General features: G+C 50.4%; 1 protein-coding gene across 2 annotated transcripts in view; it reads left to right on the forward strand.

Annotated features, from left to right (window-relative positions):
- The first annotated feature begins 1328 nt into the window (after positions 1 to 1328).
- LINGO4 (leucine rich repeat and Ig domain containing 4) overlaps positions 1329 to 11795 on the forward strand; it is a 24697-nt gene continuing 14230 nt past the window's right edge. The window contains exons 1-2 of one of the 2 annotated variants that reach the window (XM_080986025.1): positions 1329 to 1407; positions 2946 to 3105. The gene's annotated coding sequence lies outside the window, so the exon portion shown is untranslated. The remainder of the gene's footprint in view (positions 1408 to 2945; positions 3106 to 11795) is intronic. The other variant, XM_080986026.1, reaches the window with a different exon arrangement.

Below are 11795 nucleotides of genomic sequence, written 5' to 3' on the forward strand. Positions count from 1 at the left end.
GTCTGTCGCAGCCCAGGAGGAAACAGGAAGTTTACCTGCTGGCTGGACAAACATTCCTCCCCATGTGTAAACAGGTTCATTCTAGGAATGTTGTACTTGACTGCTCTTGTGTTTCACATCCCACTATGTCTACGCTGGCTTGGCCATGTGCACAGAATGGAAGATGGCAGGATCCCCAAGGTTTAATTGGATTAATCCAGAATGCGGCAGCTAGACTGGTGACTGGGAGTGGCCACCGGACCACATAACACCGGTCCTGAGAGATCTGCATTGGCTCCCAGTACGTTTCCAAGCACAATTCAAAGTGTTGGTGTTGACTTTTAAAACCCTAAACGGCCTCGGACCAGTGTACCTGAAGGAGCGTCTCCACCCCCATCGTTCAGCCCGGACACTGAGGTCCAGCTCTGAGGGCCTTCTGGTGGTTCCCTCATTGCAAGTGAGGTTACAGGGAACCAGACAGACGGCCTTCTCTATGGTGGTGCCCGCCCTGTGGAACGCCCTCCCTTCAGATGTGAAGGAAATAAGCAATCTTCTCTTTAAAAGACATCTGAAGGCAGCCCTGTTTAGGGAAGTTTTTATTACTTAATGCTGTATTGTTTTTAACACTCAATTGCAAGCCGCCCAGAGTGGCTGGGGAAACTCAGCCAGATGGGCGGGGTATAAATAAAAAATTATTATTATTATTATTATTATTATTATTATTATTATTATTGACGTGCTCTACTGGGAGCTGGCTTCAGGCACCAGACTGGTTGTCGGACCAAATCTGCGCTACAAAGACGTCTGCAACATCAACCCCACCGTGTGGGAATCCCTTGCAGATGACCGACCGCAGTGCCTGGAGACAGACAGTCAGGTTGTGCATCCATAGCAGTGACCACAGGAGGAATGACCGCTGGGAGGAGGGCAGAGAGAAGAAATGCCATGGGGCACCTGCAGCAGCAAACAGGTGCCAGATGCCTTCACCTGCCCCAGCTGCAACAAAACATCTCTCTCCCCTATTGTTCTCTACAGCCACAGCAGGCGCTGTAACTCTCCAACAGTCTGATTTCGCCCCCAAAGGCGCCGTTCTGCATTGTCTCCCGAGACAGATGGGTGCCAGCAATTAACTCCCTTTCGCTTCTCCTCTTTTGTCAGGCCACCTTGTCTTGGAACGATGGTGGCTTTGGCTGTTTCGACGCCGCCGTCTGCGCTGAGTTGTTCAGCACAGAGAATAAACTCTGGGATGGAACATTCCCTTGGCAAAATGACATCCACGTGGCTGGCGGAGGGAGGGGGGAGAGAGAGAGGGAGGTGGCAAAGCGGGGGGGGGGCGGGAGAGAGAGACAGGCAGGGAAAGAGACACACATGAGACATCATTGGGCAGAGAGAAGCCTCCTTGTTGTGTCTCCCCGAAGCACGTTCCAGGTAAGCCGCCCGGCTCGCTCCCTTGGAGAGCCCGGAGCAGATTTTTAAAAGGGGGGGAGGGATAAAGGTAAGTAGCTCGGTCCCTTTTGCCACGGGGGAAAGCGGGTTGTGTGCTTTTTGGACCTTTTGGAAAGCTCAAGGAGGAAGGAAGAGGATGAGAAAGGTTTGCAAAACCATGAACCTGGTTTGCGCATCTCCTTTGCGCGAAGAGCGCTCTCACGGTCCTGTCCTGGGATTCCCGGTTTGGAACCGGTTTTGGGGGGGAGGATTTGGGACAGAAGGTGACCTGGGCGTAAGAGCCCTTCTGGATCCATCTGGTCCGGAGTCATGGTTTCTCAAATGCCCCGTGGGAGGAGCGCAACAGCAGGACTCCGGTCTCCACTGGCGAGTCCTTGCTGCCTCCGTCCGTGGCGAGGGAAGGAAGGAATCGTGGCGAACAGCTGCTGCTGCTGCTGCTGCCAGTCCAAGTCGAGCATCTTGGGCTGGATGGACCAATGGTCTGCTCCAGTATAAAGGCAGGGTTCCTAAATTCAGGATGAAAGCATGTCATGATTCCTGCACTTCAGGGGGCTGGACTAGATGATCCTTGGGGTCTCTTCCAGCTCTAGGTTTCTATGTGCTGCGGAAATCCCAAGCTTACTTGCCGGCAACATCCGTGCGCGTGAGGTTTGGGAAGGGGGGTGCTTTGAAACAAACCAGCTCTGCTCCAACTTGAAAGGTCCCTGCCCGCAAAGAGCTTCCAATCAGAAAGTCAACACAGCAGAGACTCCAGAGGAAAGAGATAAATTTGAGCGCGGGGGGGTGGGGGGAGAAGATCTGCATTTATTTACACACACTCCATATTTCAGTTACAACTCACTTTTGCTTTTTGCTGCCTTTCATTTATACATACCTCGTCATTTACAGCTTTGAAAGAATCTATGTTGCAGATATAAAGATTAGCTGGGTTGATTTTTTTGGAAAATTTGGAGGCGGGATGCTTTGGGTTGTACCCAGTGCCGGTCCTACTCAGAGTAGACTTGTTGAAGTTAATGGGCGCGGCTCACCTCGATTTCTGAATTTCGCTGGGTCTGCTCTGGGCAGAGTTTAGAAGCGATAATTATTTTCATTATAATCACGATTGTGGCTCCTGATCCCTGCAGCTGTTGGCTTACGGCAGAGATCCACTAAATCTCTTTCGGTGTAGCTGTGGGGCTGGCAAAGGGGGCCCAAAACAGTAGGCGGAGCCAGAGCCGACAAGAGGCGGAGCCAAATGATTTTAGCTTTGTCCCCCATCCTTCTGCAAGGGGCACCACTGAGACTAAGGAAAAAGAGGAGGTTAACTGGCAGGGAGGGGCACCCCTTGGACTGGTTGTGAGTAAGGGGGCTGGCCATGGGGGGCTAGTGAGTCTGTGCCCCGTTTGCCCCCATGGACCAGACTCCATTGCCGGAATATGGCTCCCCAGACCCGCACATCTGAAGGGATTTTCCAGCCCGAAAGCATCACAGTTCTCTTCCGTTTCCCCAGTTGTTCATTCATTCATTTTTATTTTTAAAAGGCGGACAGCTAATATGATGCTGCTGGCTCCGTCTGCCAAGATCCAGGTGGCTTCCAGTCTTCGTGGGAAGCTTTTCGCGACATTTGGGAGAAGGGGGTGAGTTTGCGCTTCAGCTGCAAATGCTAACCGGCTTTTTTTAAAAGATCCACAGCAGACAATGGTAAGTTAACTCCGACTTCAGCACCCCACGCCCCTCTCCCTGCAGGAACACACACACGCAAAACCCCCCGCGCAAACTCCCGCGTACTTAAATGGATGTTTCCTGCCAGATCGGAGAAATAAACGATGACTTAGGAACGGAGGCTTTGCACACATTTGGGAAATACATCCGCCCCCTCGTCGGAATAGGCTGAGCTTAGCGGGTGGGATGAGGTGTTACATGCGTAATGAGTAGCAAAAGCAGCTTTGGGGAGGAGGATTGGAATGGGAAAGCTCTGCGGGGAGGGATGCTTGATCCTTCGCCGCCCACCGCTTCTCAGTGTCAAATCGCTGAGCGTTGGCAGGCCAGCCATTGGGGTCTCCTGGGCCCAGACTCAAGAAGCAATGGCTACTCGTGGGAGAGAGACTCCATCCTTCTTGAGAGGCAGTGTGGTGTAGTGGTTAGAGCCCTGGGAGTCTTGGGCTCAAATCCCCACTTGGCCACGGGAGGCACAATGGGGGATGGACACGGACCTTGGGACGGCTGCCGTCTCTCAGCCTAATCTACCTCACAAAGTTAAGGAAGACCCATGTAGTCAGAAAATACATATCTCCGTCTAGGGGTCAGCAAACTTTTTTAGCAGGGGGCCACTCCACTGTCCCTCAGACCTTGGGGGGGGGGGCGGACTATATTGGGCGGTGGATGAACGAATTCCTATGCCCCACAAATAACCCAGAGATGCATTTTAAATAAAAGGACACATTCTACTCATGTAAAAACATGCTGGTTCCCGGACCGTCCGTGGGCCAGATTTAGAAGGTGATTGGGCTGGATCCGGCCCCCTGGGCCTTAATTTGCCTACGCATGATCTAGAAGGCAATTGGGCCTGATCCGGCCCACGGGCTTTCGTTTGCCTACCCAACTCTGTGGCAATGTTGTTCAGCCTCAGATCCCCATGTCCTTTTGGACTATTTGGTTCTGCGCCTCCTCAGTTAATTCCCATCACAACAGAGACTGGCCCAAGGTCACCCAGCAAGCTTCATAGCTGAGTGGGGGATTCGAAGCCTGGTCTCCCAGGTCTTAGTGTGACACTCTAACCACTACACCACCGCTTCCTCTCTACACTGGTATACTCCAGCCTTCTCCAACCTCCAGATTATGTTGGACTACAACTCCCGGCAGTCCCAGCTGACAGGCGTGGCCCAAGGGTCACAGGTGATGGAAGTTGTAGTCCAGGAAGACTCCAGGGTCATCGTGATGAACCCCTGCTACTGGTCTGTAATGGGCAATGGGCACCACAGAATGAGGGAGATTTCTTAAACAAAACAGAGTAATGGTAAACACACAGCCAAAGGGAACCTTGGCACCTGGAAACATGAGGAAATTCCCATGCTTGATGCAAGACCGGCGAAGAATTAGCTCTGAGAAGCTGGGCCTCAGCTCAGCACAGTTGAAAACTCTTTTTCCTCCATGAGGTCTAGAACCGTGAAAGCTCTTGCCCAACTCGAGACAGCTTTAAAATCCCCTTTTTCCTCAATGAGGCCTGGAAGCCTGGAACCCAAACATTCCAGATTCTGTTTGGGAAAGGAGACCAAGGAATTTGGAAGCCCCAAATCTGGAGAGAGCTTCAGATGAGGAGAATTTCAGAAGCCGTCCTATTACTTTGGTGGGCTCAATGCAGATCTGTGCATCTCTCCTCAGTCCCATTTAAGTCTCGCACTTTTGCAGGCTCTCTCTGCTTTGCTGGGAGAGGGCAGGGACTCCGGCCAAAGCGGGGCCATCAGGAGATTGGTTTTGGCAGAAAGCATCTCATATTTCCCCTGCACGAAGCTCCAGACACCTTGTTCCTTCAGTCTCTGGCCTGTATGTGATCGCATTAGCCTGATTAAGTTTCTCCGCTAGGCTGAGGACACATGCTGGCAGCTATTCGCTGCCGTCAGAGAGAGGTTATTTCCCCCGCCTCCTGCCATTCAGGGAACAAGGCCCTTCCCACAACCGCTTTGCCTCTCTTGCCTCCGTTCAAAGCATGGCGCTGTTGTTGTTGAGTCGTTTAGTCGTGTCCGCCTCTTCGTGACCCCCTGGACCAGAGCACGCTAGCCACTCCTGTCTTCCACTGCCTCCCTCATGTTCGTAGCTTCAAGAACACTGTCCCACCATCTTGTCCTCTGTCGTCCCCTTCTCCTTGCACCCTCCATCTTTCCCAACATCAGGGTCTTTTCCAGGGAGTCTTCTCTTCTCCTGAGGTGGCCAAAGTCTTGGAGCCTCAGCTTCAGGATCTGTCCTTCCAGTGAGCACTCAGGGCTGATTTCCTTCAGAATGGAGAGGTTGGATCTTCTTGCAGTCCATGGGACTCTCAGGAGTCTCCTCCAGCACCACAATTCATCCATTCTAAACAACAATAACGTGTGTCCGTCTCCGAAAAAAAGCACTGGATATTCTAAAGCATTGGCTATCCTCCCAGAGTTCTCCACGACACATTGTTGTGAACAGGGATTTTCAACTCTGACAAATACAAAAGGTCAGAAAAGACAAGGAGATGAGAGTTTCTCTGTCTCAAATTAGACCTCATGCAAATGAGATTACCCAGCCAAAACAAGCTCACACCTCTCATTGAGCTTGCAATACATGCTGAAGAGGCTCATTTATGTTCTGCAAATGATTCATGCTTTTATGTAGCTGTGCTGTTTTATACTTTCTGCATGCCCCATAATCATATTATTAAGCTGTTGTGTTCTACGTTATAAATCAAGGCTTGTTGGGAGTTGATTCTTTTTGTTTTCCAATGTGTTTCTTATCAATATTAATAATAATAATCAGTTTGGCGCCAGCAAACTTTTGTTCTGAAAGAGAAAAGTTTGACAGCCACTGCTGCAAAGTGTCGTTTTTGCAAATCTAATGAAGCCAAATGTTTGGGAGATCCAGGACAGGCAAAATGAAGTACTGGGGGAACAGTTAAACCAGAGGTCAGCAAACCTTTTCAGCAGGGGGCCGGTCCACTGTGCATCAGACCTTGTGGGGGGGCCAGACTCTATTTTGGAAAAGAAAAAAACAGAACAAATTCCTATGCCCCACAAATAACCCAGAGATGCATTTTAAATAAAAGCACACATTCTACTCATGTAAAAAACACCAGGCAGGTCCCACAAATAACCCAGAGATGCATTTTAAATAAAAGGACACATTCTATTCATGTAAAAACATGCTGATTCCCGGACCGTCCGTGGGCCAGATTTAGTAGGCGATTGGGCCGGATCCGGCCCCCGGGCCTTAGTTTGCCTACCCATGAGTTAAATCATGGGATCCAATCCCAAAATTGATGCTCAGCAGCCTGAACAACCTTAGAAAGGGTTAGAGAAATTCATGGAGTGGGCGACTTTCCATGGCTGCTAGCCATCAGGGCTGTCTCCTGCCTTCAGGCTCAGGAGCAAGAAGACGTTGTTGTTGTTGTTTAGTCATTTAGTCGTGTCCGCCTCTTCGTGACCCCCTGGACCAGAGCACGCCAGGCCCTCCTGCCTTCCACTGCCTCCCGCAGTTTGGTCAAACTCATGTTTGTAGCTTCAAGAACACTGTCCCACCATCTCGTCCTCTGTCGTCCCCTTCTCCTTGTGCCCTCCATCTTTCCCAACATCAGGGTCTTTTCCAGGGAGTCTTCTCTTCTCATGAGGTGGCCAAAGTCTTGGAGCCTCAGCTTCAGGATCAGGCTAATAAGAACCATTAATTTAGATATTTCTACCTTCCTACCCACAATTCCCGATATTTCTATACCAATCTGATTCCAAAATTCATTAACTAACGGACAATCCCACCACATATGAATAGTAGCCATGTATAGCGCTCTCCTTCTCCGTGAATTTGTCCTTTAAAGCCATCCAGCCTGTTGGTCATCACTGCATCTTGTGGGAAAGAGTTCCACAGTCTTTAACTCTGCGCTGCATGCCAAAACCCGTTTCCCCCCCACCTGTACTGACTCTTCCAATATTCAGCTCCCAGAGATATCTGCGAGTTCTGGCCTCCCCCCCCCCCCCCCGGAGAAAGACAAAGATTTCACTTTATTCATTCAATCATTCGTCTCTCTATATATTTTTTCCAATTTTAGATTTTTTTTAAAGACATACAAATCAAATAACTTCCCAATAAACACACAAATATGTATATATACAGAGAGAGAAAGAGGCCCTTTCCTTCATCCCCTTTGAGGTTTCTTATAATGCTAATTTTTAACACCGCATTTCCTATGTTATTCCATTTATTAGCTACTTCCCTGATTTTTACCTTAATCCTGCTAATGAACTTAATTGTGTACATTTTTTTAAAAAATATAACTTTATTGAATAATACAAATTTCCAGATATATCTGCAGAAACACAATTATTTACATATTTGCCAAACATAAACTGCGAAAGAAGATAGAAAATAAGAAAAAACGGGGGGAAAGAAGAAGAAGAAAAAGAAAACGCTGTTTTCCATAAACAGTAATTCCAGAATTACACTTACGTACATTATAAAATATAAATCTTAATTAAAATATAAATCTTAATTAAAATTTCTTAAAAGACTTCCACCACACTTCTTTTGTTATTTAATTCTCCTTTATCTCTGATCTTCACTTCCAGCCCTTTAGATCCCTTAGGATCTTCCAAAATTTGTGGAATACTGTATCTGAATAAAAGAAAATTGTACACAGTACAAAAATACTACAAAAATACTGTCTACAATTTTTTTATTCAGATACAGCATTCCACAAATTTTCGCCAATCGCCCTGAACTGATTCAAACGTTCTAGCCACAGGCTGAAGAAAACGGGAGATGATTTCTCCTTCCGCCATCCTCTGGTCTCAGAGGAGAAGGACAGGATTTTGAGCAGCCTTGCAGGAAGCGCCGTCGCCTGTCCCAAAATGCCTGCGTCCTTTTCCAAACCCACCTCAGCCAGCACCTTATGCCTCTCTCTCTCTCTCGGCCTTTTTTTTTTTTTTTTTTTTTTTTTTTGCTTATAAATCATCTTTGATCCCTCCCTTTTAATGCATCTTCTGGAGTCGTGCCAAGGGGACACTTAGAATAAATTGAGTTCTGGTTCCCAGGCAGAGACGGCGAGGCTGTGTTGCGCTCCGGCCAGTCAGAGACATGGAGAGCCTTCCAGAGCGAGGAAGGGATGGCTGCAAGATGCTCTGTGGATCCCATCAACGCTAGAGATTTACCATATTTTTCGCTCTATAGGATGCACTTTTTCCCCTCCAAAAATGAAGGGGAAATGTGTGTGCGTCCTATGGAGCAAATGCAGGCTCCTTGGCTTCAGCGATAGCAACGCGAAGCCTCCGAAGCGCAGAGGGAGCGCTCCCTCCACACTCCGGAGGCTTCGCGTTGCTTTCGCTGAAGCCTGGAGAGTGATAGGGGTTGGTGCGCACCGACCCCTCTCCCTCTCCAGGCTTCAGGAATAGCCACCTGAAGGCTTTGGAGCGCAGCGTGAGTTCCCGCTGCGCTCCGCAGGCTTCGGGTTCCTTTTGCTGAAGCCGAGAGAGCAAGACAAGAAACACAATGGGCAGAGACAAACAGTATGTGCATCGCAATTAGTGTGTCAAGCTAAGTAACCTGGGAGAGCAGAGTTCGAATCTTCACTCAGCCCTGAAGCTCGCTAGGCTCCCAAGATGCTGTGGTTACTATTATTATTATTATTTATTAAATTTGTTAGTTGCTTTATCTTTCCCAAGGCAACCCTTCGGATCCTTCCCATTAGTTTATCAAGTTCCGCATATTCCATTAATTTCATCCTCCATTCTTCCATTGTTGGTAATTCTTCTTGCTTCCATTTTTGGGTGAATAGCATTCTTGCTGCTGTTATTGCATATAAAAAGAGCTTATATTCCTGTAATGGATTTAGGGGTTGCTCGTGCGTAAGTTGCCGCCACTCCTGGCGAGGTTACCTGGTTAAACGCTTTCTGACTGAACAGCCTCCAGCATCGTGACTGTCTCAGTCGCTGGCAGAATCCGTCAGTGGGCGTTTCTTAAACTTCTTCCAGCACAAAAGTTCCTTGACGCCTAGTCTCCGCCTAGACTCCCTGCGCGGAAGCCTTCTGCGCAGGGAGGGTGTGGGCAGCGGAGGACCCGTACTCTCTCCGCTGGTCTCCGGCGAGGAGTCTTGGAGCCTCCTCTCCGATTCCCCCATCTGCCCCCCTTCTCTACTGGTGTTACGCTGATTTCCTTCCCCAGCGGATGGGCTGCCTCTCTCCCTACTGGGACCCTCTCCGCCATCCCTCTGGAGCCTTCCCTCCGCCTCTAGCTCCGATGGCAGTTCCCTGACATCCATCTCCCCCCCAGGACCCCCCCCCTCGGCCCGACCTTCCGATCCAACCTCGTCCCTTTCCTCGGCCGATGATGCGGGGAATCCCCTGAAGGAGCTGTCGCCATCCTCTGAGGATTCAAACCCCGCTTCCCACCCGCTCCGAACTCTTGCCGCGGGGTGGGCCTCCCAGTCTGATTCTTCTCCCTCTGACACCTCCCCTCCCTCCTCTTCGGAGGCAGGAAAACCCACTAATTCCTCTTCGTCGTCTGTAGTTCCAAATTCTTCCTCCCAGAATCTCGCTAGTGGTTTTGGTTTGTCTGGGAACAGGCTGTGGAATTCTTCCACTAGATACCCATCATTGACCGCCTCAGCGGGGACCCATGTGTTTTCTGACCCGGGTTCTCCTTCCCAAGCCACTAAGTACTCCACCTGGCGCCCTCGCCACCTTGAATCGAGTATTTCCGTGGCTTGGTTGTGGAGTTCCCTCTCCTCTACCCGCGGGTGGGTGGTGACTCCTCCCTCCCGCCCGGGGAATTCCCGCCCCTCCCTGTACGGTGAGAGTAGGGACCTATGGAACACCGGATGTATCTTCATGCTGTCAGGCAACTTGAGCTTGAATGCCAGAGGGTTCACCTGCTGTGTTACCTCAAAGGGTCCCAGCCGCCTTGGCTGCAACTTCTTGCACCCTCCCTTTAGGGGTAACCCTTGGGTTGACAACCACACTGGGTCTCCCACCCGTATGGCCTCCCCCTCCTGACGGTGCTTGTCTGCCTGCCTCTTGTAAATTTCCTTGGCCCGCTCCAAGTTTATCTTGAGTTGCTGGTGGAAGGCCTCCATTTCTTCCACAAACTGCTCTGCCGCAGGTACACTCCACCCTTCCTCCCCCCTCCCCGGGAAGGCCCTGGGGTGACACCCATAATTGGCCATGAACGGGCTCATCCCCGTGGACACATGTTCAGCGTTATTGTACGCAAATTCAGCCAGCGCTAGTTTCTCTACCCAATCGTTCTGTCTCTCGCTGACGTAGCAGCGTAGGTATTGCTGGAGTATACTGTTCGCTCTTTCTGCTTGCCCGTTGGTTTCTGGGTGTCGCGCCGTCGAGAAGCCCACCTTTACCTGCAGCAAGCTCATGAGCTTCCTCCAGAACCGGGAAGTAAATTGTTTCCCGCGATCTGAGATGACCCTCGAGGGCGCCCCATGCAACCTGAAGATGTGATCCACAAACAACTTGGCTGTCTCCTCTGCCGTCACCGCATGTGAGCAAGCTATGAAATGGCACATCTTCGTCAGTAGATCGACTACTACCATGACTGCTGTCTTCCCCCTTGACTTGGGCAAATCTGTCATAAAATCAATGCACACCACCTCCCAGGGTCTTCCCGGCGTGGGTAACGGTTCCAGTAACCCTGCGGGGGCAGCCCTCTCCCCCTTTGCCCTTTGGCAGTGGTCGCACCCCCGTACATATTCCCGTACATCCTCCCTCACCCTTGGCCACCAGAACTGCCTGGTGACGAGCAGCATGGTTTTGTGCTGTCCAGAGTGCCCAGCTGTAGGGTTGTCGTGGAGTTGTTTGAGTACCTTCCCCCTCAAGGTCTCCCCCGGTACATACAGCTCCCCCTTATAGTACAGCACCCCTTCCTTTTCCTCAAACCCTCCATGGTTTTCCCTTCTGTCTCGGAGTTCCCTGATTTTAGTTTGAGCGAACACGTTGTTTCTAGTAAGCCCGGCCAGTTCTTGTTTCCCAACCAAGGCTCCCCCACACACCCATCGGTCCTCGGGGATCACGTGTCGGATCTCCGGCGGTCCCTCTCCTTCCATGTACTCCGGCTTCCGGGAGAGAGTATCTGCTCTTACGTTTTCCTCTCCCGGCACGTATCGGATCTCGAAGGAAAACTTGGAGAACTCCTGTGCCCATCGAATCTGTCTCTGGTTGAGTACTCGCGCGGTCCTCCAGTATTCCAAGTTCTTGTGATCAGTACAAACCTGGATCTTGTGCTGCGCCCCTATTAACAGATGTCTCCATCGGCGAAACGCCGCATAGATCACAAGCAGTTCGCGGTCATACACCGTATAGTTTTGCTCTGATTTGCTCAGCTTCCTCGAGAAAAAGGCACACGGCTTCCAGTCCTGCTTGCCCCCCTCCCCGGCTGCAAAAGTACCGCCCCAATGGCTCGGTCGGACGCGTCGATCTCTAGCCTCATGGGCTTCTCCAGATCAACGTGCAGGAGCTGCTCTTCTGAAGCGAACGCCTTCTTCAGTCTTTCAAAGGATTGCTGGGCACTTTCTGTCCAGGCGAACTTCCTTTTGCTACTGAGACAATCTGTGATGGGCGCTGTCAAGTGGGCGAAGTTCTTGATGAATTTCCTGTAGAAGTTGCTGAACCCTAGGAACCTCTGCACATCCTTCTGGGTTTTGGGGGCTTTCCATTCCAGCA

The sequence above is a fragment of the Podarcis pityusensis genome, assembly GCF_964106645.2.
Source record: "Podarcis pityusensis genome assembly, chromosome: 16".
Classification (NCBI taxonomy): Eukaryota; Metazoa; Chordata; class Lepidosauria; order Squamata; family Lacertidae; genus Podarcis; species Podarcis pityusensis.